This window comes from Sarcophilus harrisii, chromosome 2 (assembly GCF_902635505.1).
Source record: "Sarcophilus harrisii chromosome 2, mSarHar1.11, whole genome shotgun sequence".
Classification (NCBI taxonomy): Eukaryota; Metazoa; Chordata; class Mammalia; order Dasyuromorphia; family Dasyuridae; genus Sarcophilus; species Sarcophilus harrisii.
The window spans coordinates 391,708,348-391,721,496 of record NC_045427.1 but is presented as its reverse complement, the minus strand read 5'-3'; positions in this window follow the sequence as shown (position 1 = coordinate 391,721,496).

The following is a 13,149-nucleotide window of genomic DNA, read 5'->3' as shown; positions in this document are numbered from 1 at the left end:
GATCCCAACTGTTCATGCTTATTTCCATGACTTTTTATCCATGTGTTTCCCTAAATCCTTGACTAGGGTTTCTGTCCTATGGACTTCTAGATGATATGATGTTGCATGGGTATCAGTAAAGCAAGCAAGCACCAAATCTCCTTTGCTATTGCTGTGTCACCAGTCTACCTCCTTTTCTGGGCATCCATGTCTTGGATAAGAGCATCCTAATATTAGAGATGGAAAGTACCACAGAGGCCATCTCGTCTTATTCCTTTATCTTACAGTGGGAGGTGACCTAGGGAAGTTAAAGGACATTTCCACAGTCATGTAGGTAGTAAACACGTTAAATTTTATAGTATTTTTCCTGTGTAATTCATCTTTGGCAATAGCCTGTATCCTACTCAGATTCATCCTGTGTCTCTCCATTATCCCTGGTGTGACCTTAAGTCTTCAGTTCTGACTGGTTCACAGTCATATAGAATCACTGAAAGAATATTGATAAGGAAATGATGAGTCTTTAGGGCCCTTATTTCAGAAAGAAGATTTGAGCACTTTACAATTTTCCAAATGTAATCTGATCTGTTCATTTTCTATTAAATTTTGGGCTCTGTTTATTATTCATCTGGAATGTCCAACCAAGTCCATGTTACAAAATTGCAGACATTGTTCATCCAGGTGTTGTATAAGTGCATATGTATGCACAGGCTGGGGATTGGAGATAGGCTGATGATTAGACCAATTTCTTTTGAATACTTTTGGATCTAATTTTTGATCTGGTACATCTGGCAACTGATGCACCCATTCCAAGTTCACCAACTAGAAGCATCTCGATGACCCCCACAATCTACCAAGAATTCTTATTCAATTTTCATCCCCTATGAAACTTCCTCCAAGACCAGAGCAATTACACATTGCGCTGTTTTATGCTTTTCTTGACATTCTTGACAAGATCTTGACATCTTGACAAGGATCAAGGGTCCTTGACCAAAGTGATCTTTGTTATTGAATATTTCAAGGGATTTTGTGTACCTCAACATGGCATAGTAGAAAGGGTATTGGAATTGGAGTCTGGGAGACCTGCAGTCAAATATCATCTTGCATACTTAACATTCAATTTAATAAATATTGATTAATATCTACTATGTGCCAGGCATTTTTGCTAAGCACTAGGGATACAAAAAGAGTGAAAAGGACCCTGCCTTCTAGCAACTTCCAGTCTAATGGGGAGATACCATGCAAACAAATATATACAAAGCAAACTATGTACAGGATAAATGAGAAATATTTAAAAGCACTAGAATTAATTAAATAATTTTACCTTTCTGATCTTCAGTTTCTTTATTTGTTAGGATCTCCTTGCAGGGTTATTGTGAAACTCAAATGAGATAATGGAGACAATAAAGTGCTTCCTGCCGATTAGTAAACTGGGAGACACTACAATTCAAATTACAATATGATGAGTGCATGAGAGAAACAAAGATAAGACATTGGAGTTGAGGCAACACAGTTATGAATGGAATTGAAGCAGGCCCAGAATAGTTATAGTTTCTTTCTCTGTCTCCTGCCCAGACTGTAAGATAAGAATCATGTTCTTTCCCTATTGCTGACGTTTATTAAAGAAGGAGAGAAAAGTTGTATTGGCCCACTAGTAGTTTTAATAATGGCCCTGAAAGTGCTGGAAATTTAATAATTATAAGTTGAAATATCAAGAGTTTGCAACTTTTGTGGCTCTGTGGCCAAGCAGAAAGACTTTCAGGCATAACATAAAAGCAGATGTGTTTGACAGGAAGAGCTGTCATACATGCAAACGTGACCGTATTTAAGTGTCAAAGGCTCATAAATCTAGCCTCTAAGGTCATTTAGTCTAGGAGTTTTCAAATTTTTTATGTCATGGACCTCTTAGCCTGTATGGGCTCCTTCTCAGAGCAATATGTTTAAATGTATAAAATAATGGATTTATAGAGAAAACCAATTTTATTGAAATAAAATAGTCATCAGACTATTTTTAAAAAGCAAAGTATAAATGGATCTCAGGAAGAGAATTCTAAATTTAGTGCAAATCTTTCATTTTACATATGAGAAATTTGAGTCGCACAGAAAGAAAGTGACTCGTCCAGAGCCAAACAGGGAATAAATAAGTGGCAGAAGAGGGATTTCAACCCAAGACCTCAGATTCCAAATCTCATATTCTTCCCACTATACTGAAACTATTATGAAAATACATACATAAGCAAATGAACTTTACCAGACTCCTGAGCAAATTCATGGGACTATTCACTTCCCAGGTAACCTGGATTTAGGGCTAGAGGAACATAACAGATATACTTCAACAACAAACTCCTGAACCTGTCACTGGTGCAGAGTCTACCACTGTGGAAGCCCCCAAAATAAAGGAGTGGGTTTGGCTCTTTGGGAGCATGGAGATATGAGGGAGTAGGGATTAGGAAAAATCTGGAGGCAGGAAAACCCTACCTGTATACCTGCTAGAGTGATTGGAAGGTTTGGCTGTAGGCTTGATTTTCAAAGTGTCACTAGGGACTATAATGCCTAAAGCTTTTTATATTTTATTTGGTTCTGTTTTGTAGATGGCACAATGGATAAAATCTTTGGTTTGGAATCAGGAAGAGTAATCTTCCTGAGTTCAAACCTGGCCTCAGACACTTATAGCAGCTAGTAATGACAGGGCAAGTCATTTAACCCTGTTTACCTTAGCTCTTCATCTCTAAAATGTACTGGAGAAGGATATGGTAAACCACATTAGCATCCTTGCTGTGAAAACCTCAAATTGGAGTCTGCAAGAATCAGCAATAGGCAGGGCTTAATTGGGGACAGGAATACCCCAATCAATCTTCTAAGGAAGTTTGTGAAGGATACTCAGGAGGGATAATGTTGAAATTAAGACAAAATAATATGATGATAGTGGCTTTAAGTCCCACAAGAGTTTCTTTTACCTCGACTTTATAAGAAAACTGTTGTGGGAGTGTCAACTACAGAGTCCTTCATAGTCCTCCAAGTCTCATGTCCTCTCCCCATCCTCTCTATCACACATACACACAAAAGAGTGACGCCTCAAACAACGTTTGAAAGACTAACAATAATTTCCAACTTCAAACAGGCTACACATAAAAGTTGAATGCTCTTGCCACAGACTCGACCATTGGGAAATCGCTGTCAAGCTAGCATTAATTCCCCAGCCACTGGAGAGCTTTTAGTGAGTAGGAAACTTTTTTATTCCAACTTCTTTAACATTTCAATCTAGGGCACTTACATCATGTGACAAATTCAGGTCACATTCCCCTCTAATCCCCAAACAGGGTGTTAACAGTTAAGCCTGAAAGGAATTAAACCCCATGAGGGTGCACATGGGAGAAAGCAAATGAGCTGACTCATGTTATAGGATCACAGGCTTCATAGGATCATAGACTTCAATCTGGAAAGGACATTAGAGACCCTTGAGTCCCACTCCCTCATTTTGCAGAAGAAGAAAATGAAGTTTAAAGAGGTTAAATGATTTGTCTAAAGTTTAACAGATAGTTATAATTTGCTTTTTATAGCAAGTGCACAAATATGACAACTGAACCAATCAACAAGTATTTATTAAGTTTCTACAATGCCATTGATGATGATTAAGGTATATTGGATTGTATGGGATGTTCAGGGAGTACTAGAGACTGATGTAAGGGCTTGCTGAGTCTGTTTTCAGGTCTTCCACCTGTCACCCAACTTTCACCTGTAGTTCCAAGAAGCCGAGAATCTGTGGTAGCCACACTCCTGTAAAATCATCTAAGCAGATAGGCTAAACCAGGATGAGGACAACAGACAGTGAGTTAACAGGTGTCAAGCCCAAGAATAGAAAGATTTTCCCCTCGTAGAATGTGGGGATGAGAACTTGATAACTCAATTCAACAAGTATTCATTGATTATCTTCACTGTAGTATTATAAAAAACAATAAAATGACATATGTTTGTCTATGTATATGTACACACATATATGTTAATTTAATGATTTATATTGCATATATATCAATAATATATTATTAATTAATTAATTAATATTAATAATATGTAATAATAATATATCAAAAAATATATATTAAATATATATATATATATATGTACCAATTTGATTGTAATTGGCCACCAATAGATCCTAGGCCAAGCTCTTTTGATCACTGTTTAGACCCTCATTGATTCAGATTGATTATAAATAGCAATCATTTCTGCTTTGGCCAGAGACCTCGGGCAAATTCCCCTCCCAGATTCATTCATTTATTTGTTTAAATTTTTTGGACTAGGTGAAAGAGGAGATTTTTTTTTTTTTTTTTTTTTTTGCCTCCATTGATATCTAGCCTTAATCACTGGTTGTGATTGAAGACTTTAGCTTAAAAAGCCCAGAATCTCCCAATTTAGCTAAAGCCATCCCCAGTCATCCTGACTTCTATCTGGATACTGGACCCAGATGGCTTTGGAGGGGAATGTGAAGTAGGTGACCTTGCACAGCCATCCCTCATAAGTGCAATCACTTGTATGTCATGGATATGCATGTATGCATACATGCATGCATGTTTTTAATATCAGGATTCTCTTTGAGAACAAAGGACAAACACCACACAACAACAATATACATATATTATATATGTGTGTGTATCTATCTATCTATATCTCTATCTATATCTATATATAACTTCATTTTTGAAAAAAAATCCATATTTTAAATAGTGGGCATCTTTCTCTTTTTTTTAGTGCAGCTTGTAGTTCCCCCGACCCATTAGACCAACTTTGTGAACTGGTATAGCCAGAAGAATTAATCACCTGTGACCAACCTTCTGTGGAAAATTCTCCCAACTAAGCTCTGCTAGTTCACCAACGTTCTCAAGGGATTTATTTCTGGAAAGGACTCTGCTTTAAAGGCTACATCAGCAGAGTGCTCAAGGGCAGGTGGATCCCACTAGTGAATGGTGATTCAGGGAGAAGACAAAGAGCAGATAATCTACTGGACGCTCATTCCAGACTGACGATATGAGGGAAGAGGTAACAAGAGTAACAGCACATGCTCATATACATAGGTGGGGTGGTACTGTAGGCAGAAAAATGAACAGAAATAAAATAGATCAATGAACATTTGAGAACTTGGACCCAAATTCCACTTTTGCTATGTCCTTTGACCTTGGGGAGCTATTGAACTTCTTGGGGGTCTAATTTCTTATTTGTAAAATAAAGGGCTAAGACTAGATGACTTCAAAGTTTGCCCTAGCTCTAAATTCTCTCTCTGTCTCTCTGTCTCTCAACCTGTGTCTCTCTGTCTGTCTGTCTCTCTCTCTCTCTCTGTGTCTCTGTCTCTTTCTTCCTCTCTCCTTCCATCTCTCTGTCTCTCTCTGTTTCTGTCTCTCTGTCTCTCCCTTTCTGTCTCTGTCTCTCCCCTCTCTCATATATGTGTGTACACATACATATACATATTCATGTTTACATTTTTGCATGTATGTATTTGCATATTGGTTTATACTGTGTATATATAAATATACGTGTGTGCATTTATGTATACACATGTGTACACACAAATTTGTTTTTATATTCAATATTAATATGCACACATATATGGAGAAAAAGAGAAGAGGAAAGGAGAAGAGAGAAGAAGAGAACAGAGGGAAGAGAGAAGAGAGGAAGGGAAAGAGGAGAAGAAAGAAGGGGAAAGGGGAAGGGAGGAGAAAGGAGAGGAAAGGGGGAAGAGGAGGAGAGGGAAGGGAAGGGGAAAGGGGAGTTAGACACAGAGAACAAGAGACAGGAGTTAAAGGCTATGTGGACTTGGACAAATAAGTCACATATTTGTAAAATGGGTATAATAATCACATAAGGTTAATAAGGGATAAAATGAGATTATGGGTATGCATATGTATATATACACACATATATGTGTACATATAATATATATAGATGTATACACATATAGACCTGTGTGTTTCTCTCTAAATATATGTGAATGTATAGACCAAATGAGAATGTGTATGTTAGACACACATATATATACATGTCTCTATATATAGACATGTAGAATCTCATTTAGACTATTATTGATCCTATGATATAGATGTAATTGTCATTACCATTTTACACATGAGGAATTTAAGTTCACTTAAATAACTTCATAGTCATATACTTTTATCTATCAGAAGCTGAATTTGAACCCAGGTTTTCTTAACTGCAAATTCAGAGTCTTTGATGCTAACTCTCCCTTCACTCTTCTTTGACTTCAAATATATCCCAAAGCTATTAATCTTATAAGAGAATAGCATCCAAAATATTTTAGTGCTCAAAGAGATGTTGGAAATCATCTTACAGTAGAGCAGGGGGTCTCCAGCTATAGGCCAAAGATCAAATTCATGTCATAGTAAGCTATAATTTTAATAGGTCTTTGAATTAAGAATGATTTGTTTTTCACATTTTTGAATACAATAAAACCTCAATTTAAATTGCAAAAACAGTTCTCTGGCCTATAAATTCAAGTGACTAATGAGGTGAACTCTAGAGAACCAAGATAACTTCCAAAGGATTTCCCATGGACCCACAAGATTAAATATGAAGGAATTAGCTTTGAGTTCATAGGAAATGAAAGTCATGACAATTTATATTGGAAAAATATTACTTGTCTTCACTAGTTTAGAATCCAAATTTTAAGAAAACTTTCTGAATGCAGGATTAGATTCATTTTATTTGGCCCCAGATAACAGAACCAGGAGCAGTGGACAAAAGTTGCCTAGAGGAAGATTTTGGCTCAATATAAGGAAAAACTTCCTAATAATTACAAATGTCCAAAAATGCATCAGAGTATGGGTATGTTCCCAACCAGGAGCCATAGAATGAGAGCAGAGTTAATATCAAGGGCGGAGTCTTTCTTATGAACTGCATTTGGAGATCTCTCTCAGAAATCTCACCTACAACCCCCTTCACTAATCCTGGATGCGAAAGGGTGGGGCACTAGGCTTTCTGGACTCCATTTAACCATTTTCTCATGTAATAGCACCTTATACACAGACATTATATCAGCTATGTCTTGTGCTATATGAGAAAAAAATAATACCCCAGGTCTCTAGCTCTTACATACACACACACACACACACACATACATGTGTATATGCATGTGTTTCTATATAGCTTTCTATGTGTATATGTTTATATGTATACATACACATGTATATATACACATAAACATACATACACACATGCATTCAGCTATATATACATAGGTGAGAAGTTCCCAGATGCTTACTCTTCATCTTATCATTTATTGTCATAGAATTTGAGACATAAAAAGGATCTCATAAGTCACAAAGGCTAAGCCATGCCTAAAAGGATGTCTCATGTACTGTTGCATATATAATATTGAGAAAAAATATTTTGCTATTATATTGACAACCAATGATTAAGTTAGTATTAAAGTTTTTTCTTTCTTTACTGCCTTATTAGAAACCAACTCCTATAGGTCAGTCAGCCAATCTCTGAAGGATTTGACTGATTGATGAGATTGCCTTAATCCTTGGGGAACATGCTCCTTGATTTTAGGTGGGACCCCATCCAAGTAAGAGATCTTATTTCCATATAGAGTATAAATGGAATCTAATCTAGGTGAATTCTTACCCTAAAACAATGAGCCCATGTCCTTGCCCCTTCCTTTGGAATTTACATGACCCAGCTCATGAAGGAGAAAAACCATCCAGAATGGTCTGGGTGGAGATAGACTCTCTCTAGATTTCTGGGAACAGCTGAGTCTCATAATCAAACCACATTCTCAGCAAGAGAAACTGAAGACTTCTATCATACCTCCTCATTTAAATGTCTGTCTACTAAATAGGGTTGATTTCTCCTGTCAGAAACATTGCTTTTAAGAAAGAAAAAACGAAGACATTCAATGTCTATATTAGGGGTTTTTGGTTACTAAGAGAAACCACTAAGTATCAATTTAGTGATTATTAGCTGGCCTAATTAATAAATTGATTATTACCCAGAAACTCTTTTAGGTATTTTCTTTCATCTCAATATATAGCAAGTAGTAACATATGCTTGAGGACATCCAACAACAGGAAATTTACCATCTTTCAAAGGAGCCCATTGTACTTTTCGGATAGCTCTACTTTTTTTTTCTCATTTTCTTCTCCATCTTATTTTTTTTCCAAATTCTTCTTTTTATCAAAGTTTTTTATTTTCAAAACATATGCATAGATAATTTTCAACACTCATCCTTGCAAAACATTCTGTTCCAAATTTTTCTCCCTCCTTTCTTCTATCCCCTTCCATAGCAACACAATGTATGTTAAACATGTAAAATTCTTCCATATGTATTTCCATAATTTTCATGCTGTACAAGAAAAATCAGATCAAAAAGGAAAAAAAAAAACTGAGAAAGAAAACAAAAAAGCAAGGAAACAACAACAACAACAAATGAAAATACTATGTTGTGATCCACACTTAGTCTCCACAGTCCTCTCTCTGGGTGCAGATGACTCTCTTCATCACAAGACCATTGGAACTGACCTGAATCATCCCACTGCTGAAAAGAGCCATGTCCATTAGAATCGATCATCATATAATCTTGCTGTTGCTGTGTACAGTGTTCTCCTGTTTTCACTCACTTCACTCAGCATCAATTCACGAAATTCTCTCCAGGCCTCTCTGAAATCATCTTGCTGATCGTTTCTTATAGGACACTAATATTCCATAACATCCATATGTCATAACTTATTCAGCCATTCTCCAACTGATGGGCATGCACTCTGTTTCCAGTTTCTTGCCACTGTAAAAAAGGCTGCTATAAATATTTTTGCATACATAGGTCCTATTCCCTTTTTTATGATCTTTTTGGGATACAGCCCAGTAGAGACATTGCTGGATCAAAGGGTATGCACAGTTTGATAGACCTTTGGACATAGTTCCATATTGCTCTCCAGAATGGTTGGATCACTTCACAACTCCACTAACAATCTATTAGTGTCCCAGTTTTCCCACATCTCCTCCAACATTCATTATTATCTTTTCCTGTCATTTTAGACAATCTGAGAGATATGTAGTGGTATTTCAGAGTTGTCTTAATTTGTAATTCTCTAATCAATAATGATTTAAAGCATTTTTATATGACTAGAAATGGTTCTAAATCTTCATCTGCAAATTGTCTGTCCATATCCTTTGATCATTTATCAATTGGAGAATGGCTTGAATTCTTATAAATCTGAGTCAATTCTCTACATATTTAGAAATGAGGCTTTTATCAGAACCCTTGAATGCAAAAATGTTTTCCCAGTTTATTGCTTCCCTTCTAATCTTGTCTGCATTTGTTTTGTTTGTACAGAAACTTTAAAATCTAATATAATTAAAATTATCCATTTTGCATTCCATAATGTAGTCTAGTTCTTCTTTGGCCATAAATTCCTTACTTCTCCACAGATCTGGACAACTTTACTTGTGAGAAAATATTTTCTTTATACCACACCTAACCTGGCCTCTTGTAATATTCACTCATTGATCCTAATTTTTAATTTTCTGAGGCCAACCAGAACAAGTCTAATCCCTCTTGCTCATGACAATCTTTAAAATAGTTGAAGACAACTATTATATTTCTTTTCTCCACCCCTCAATTAGTCTGCTCTTCCTCAAGCTAAACATATCCTAGTTTTTCAGCTTCTCTTCAAATGACATGAAGTCAAGACCCATTCACTTCTGGTGACTATTCCTTGGACATTTTCCAATTTCTTAATCCATCATTTACAGAAGAAAACAAATACTCTAAATGATAGGCAATGAAGGTAAATTAGAGCGATATCATCACCTCCATATTTCTAAACTTAGGAAAGTATGTCAGGAAATTAATTTTGGTAGAACAAAAGGAAAGCATTATAAAAATAAAGGACATTGTATGTGTGATTGAATTATTAAATTATACAGTCAAGATTGTGAAGTAAATAAAGAGAAGGCAGAGGAAGGGGTCAATGGACAAAAAGAAAAAGGAGGACTAATGAGAATAGAAGACAAAGAATAGATTTAGGAGAATGAGGCAGAGAGAGATGGTAGAGTAGGTGGCTATGATTAGGAAAAAAACTAATATTGGTTTTCAGGATCGTAGAGATGATACAACTATGGGTAATGATGAAATTTAGGACATGAGCATTGTTGTGGATGGGAATTCAAAACACAAATCACTGGATTTGCTGAATGTGATGAACTAAATTTTCCCTGTTGAAATACCAATATGTTCAAAGGGATATCAACATGAATCTAACAGCATCCAAGGAAGAAGACAGATTTTGGATTAGAAAAGATGGTACTGAATTAGGTAATGAATTTCTTGAAAAAGGATGGAGAATGAATCACAATTACAATTTTTATTTTTACCTGAAGCAAGTGCACAAAATAAATCCAAGGCAAGAGGCAAGAGCCATCCCAAAATTGGACATAAAAGACTCTCTTACACTATTAGAATATACCTTAGAAGATTAATTTAGTAACACCATGGAGATAAGTTAGGATTAATGCCCCTTGGAGCAAGAAGCCATCATCAGTTAGATTCCTAATATAACTATTCTTAAAACTTGATTCTAAATTCAATTGGTTCTATGCTTGCAAAGGATTAAAAGTAGTCATGATGCTGACTCTAAATGTGAATACCCTGGAACAAAGCACTGATTGCCTCACCCTAGTTAAATCACTAGTAAGTAACTGCAGATTAAATCGAGAAAATAACTATGAAAATCGGGATGATATCAATGGTTTGAATAAATTTCATGGGAATGGAATTACTGAGTGGAAGAAGGAGGATTAGAAGTATCAGTGATGGGAATGAAATATGCCAATCCCTCCTCCTAGACTCGTGTGTCAGGCAGTATTAAATGTTTCCTTTAGCACAAGAGTCAAGAAGTATGAGAAGAAGATGTTATTAAATGTAGTGTGGAGGTTATAGGTGACAGAGTGGAAAAGGAAAGTAGAACAGGATTTAAGAAAGGAAGGCCTGAGCTATATGGGGACGACACTTTAGGAAATAGTTCCAAGGAAGAGACTTTTGGCCTTGGCAGATGGAAAATTTGAATCATAGGAACTAGGGGAGGAGCAGGTAAGAATTTGTACAAGGGGGAAATATCAATTGAATTCTCCAAGATTTTGTTAATGATGAAGGGTACCATCTGTATAAAGGCAGTGGGGTCAGCCAGTTCTTTCTCTAAACACCAAGAAGCACAGGAGAGAAGGCAGATGAGGTCAGTAAATATGTGTTGATTGGTTCTCAAGGATTGGACTGAATTCAAATTCAGTGCCAATGCTTTTGTCTCATCTTAAGAAGGAAATAAATAAAATATATCCAAAAATATATGCACATGGTAAGCAAGAGTTTAATATCCAGTTAGAATCACTATTAGAATTTGGTCTTAAAACAGGTCTTGAAGGCAAGAAACCTGTCATTTATGTATTCGATTGTTTCTAAAGGCAAAAGCTCTTGTTTTTCTCAGATGGTTATATGAAATAGGGCAGAATAAATATGTCTGACATACTCCTTCTCTTTTTTATTCTTGTGCTTCTATGAATAGGAAAAGTCACCTAACAATATAATTCTCTACAAATTTATTTGCTTTCATTTCAACTGGATTTTCACTGGCACTTGACAATCCTTTTATTATTCTCAAATGACTATTATCATATTAGGGGCAGCTAGGTGGCTCAGTGGATAAGGCTCTGATCCTGAGGTCAGGAAGACCTAAGTTTAAATCCAGTCTCAGACACTCACTATCTTCCCCACCCAGATTCATTCATTTGTTTATATTTAGAATTTTTAAACATTTAGTGAAAGAGGAGATTCTTGGCCTCAACTGCTAACTAATTTTAATCATTGAATGGATGTGTCTTCAATCAAAATGAGACCTAAAGGTCAAGGTCTCCCATTGCATCTGGGACCATCTCCTCGCCACTGGACTCAGCTGGCTCTGGAGGGGAAAGTGAGGCAGGTGAGCTTGCACAGCACTTTCTCACTTAAATCTAATTCACTTACATGTCATGTATCACCTGTCTGATGCCTTGGTCCTCTTCAAGAACAAAAGATAAATAACAACCTTAATCTACTGAAGAATGAAATAGCAACCACATCAACATCTTTGCCAAGAAAACCCTATATGTCAGATACAACTGAACAAAAAACTGATTATTATACTCTCCATAGTAATGGTTCTGGACCTATGATCCCCTCAAGCTTGCTTCCCCATTTATTCTCTCTTCCTCTTGGTAGAAAACTAGCTTCCTTTTATATTTAGAAAACAAAAGAAGTAATCCAACGTTAGCTCCCTTTTCTTTCTTATTTCATAATTCTAAAGGCTTTTTTAGCTATTTTGCTAGCTCCCTGCCCCTATCCTCGTCTACTCCTCCAATCTCTGAGGAAGAGATCTTCCCATAGTTTAAAACAACTTTCTACCTAAGCCTCTGATTCTACTCCCAATCTTTCCAAGAGTTTGACCCTTCCATCTTTCCCTCTTGTTTATCTTCAATTTCTCCCTTATCTACGGGCTCTTTCCCCACTGCCTAGAAACATACCCGTGTTCTTTTCATCCTTAAAACAACAGCAAATCTTTCACATATTTCTGTTGTCCTTTTAAGCAATCATCATGGGTTTTTTCTTTCTTTCAAAGCCACAGTTTTACATATGAGACATCTCTCTATTTTTTCCCTCTACTTCTTTACCTCCCACTCAGTTTTTTGAAATCTTCCTTCCAACTTCATCATTTAACGAAACTGTTTTGGGCAAGATTACTAATGATCACTTTGTAACACCTGTTTCAGAAACCTCTCATATAAAAACTATGGATAATGTTGTTTCTTCTTTAATAAGAGCATGAAAGTAATACAGGAGTTATAGTTATAATTGTCATTCCATTAGGTACTTCTCCCTATGGAATAAGAGAAAATATGCACTTTTTATCTTTTATCTGTGAGAATATATAAGATAAATCATGAAGAAAGCATAGGAAGAAGGTAAGGAGAAACGTCTTTCTTATGAGAATGTCACTTGCTATTTTATGAAGAAAGATATAAAGAGAATTTTGTGATTGAATAGAGAGACCCACTAAAAGTGATGACATAAAAGTCAAAGAGACTATTTTCCTGTCACAGTTGGAGAGAAACAGAGAAGAAAGATGCCTTTTTTCC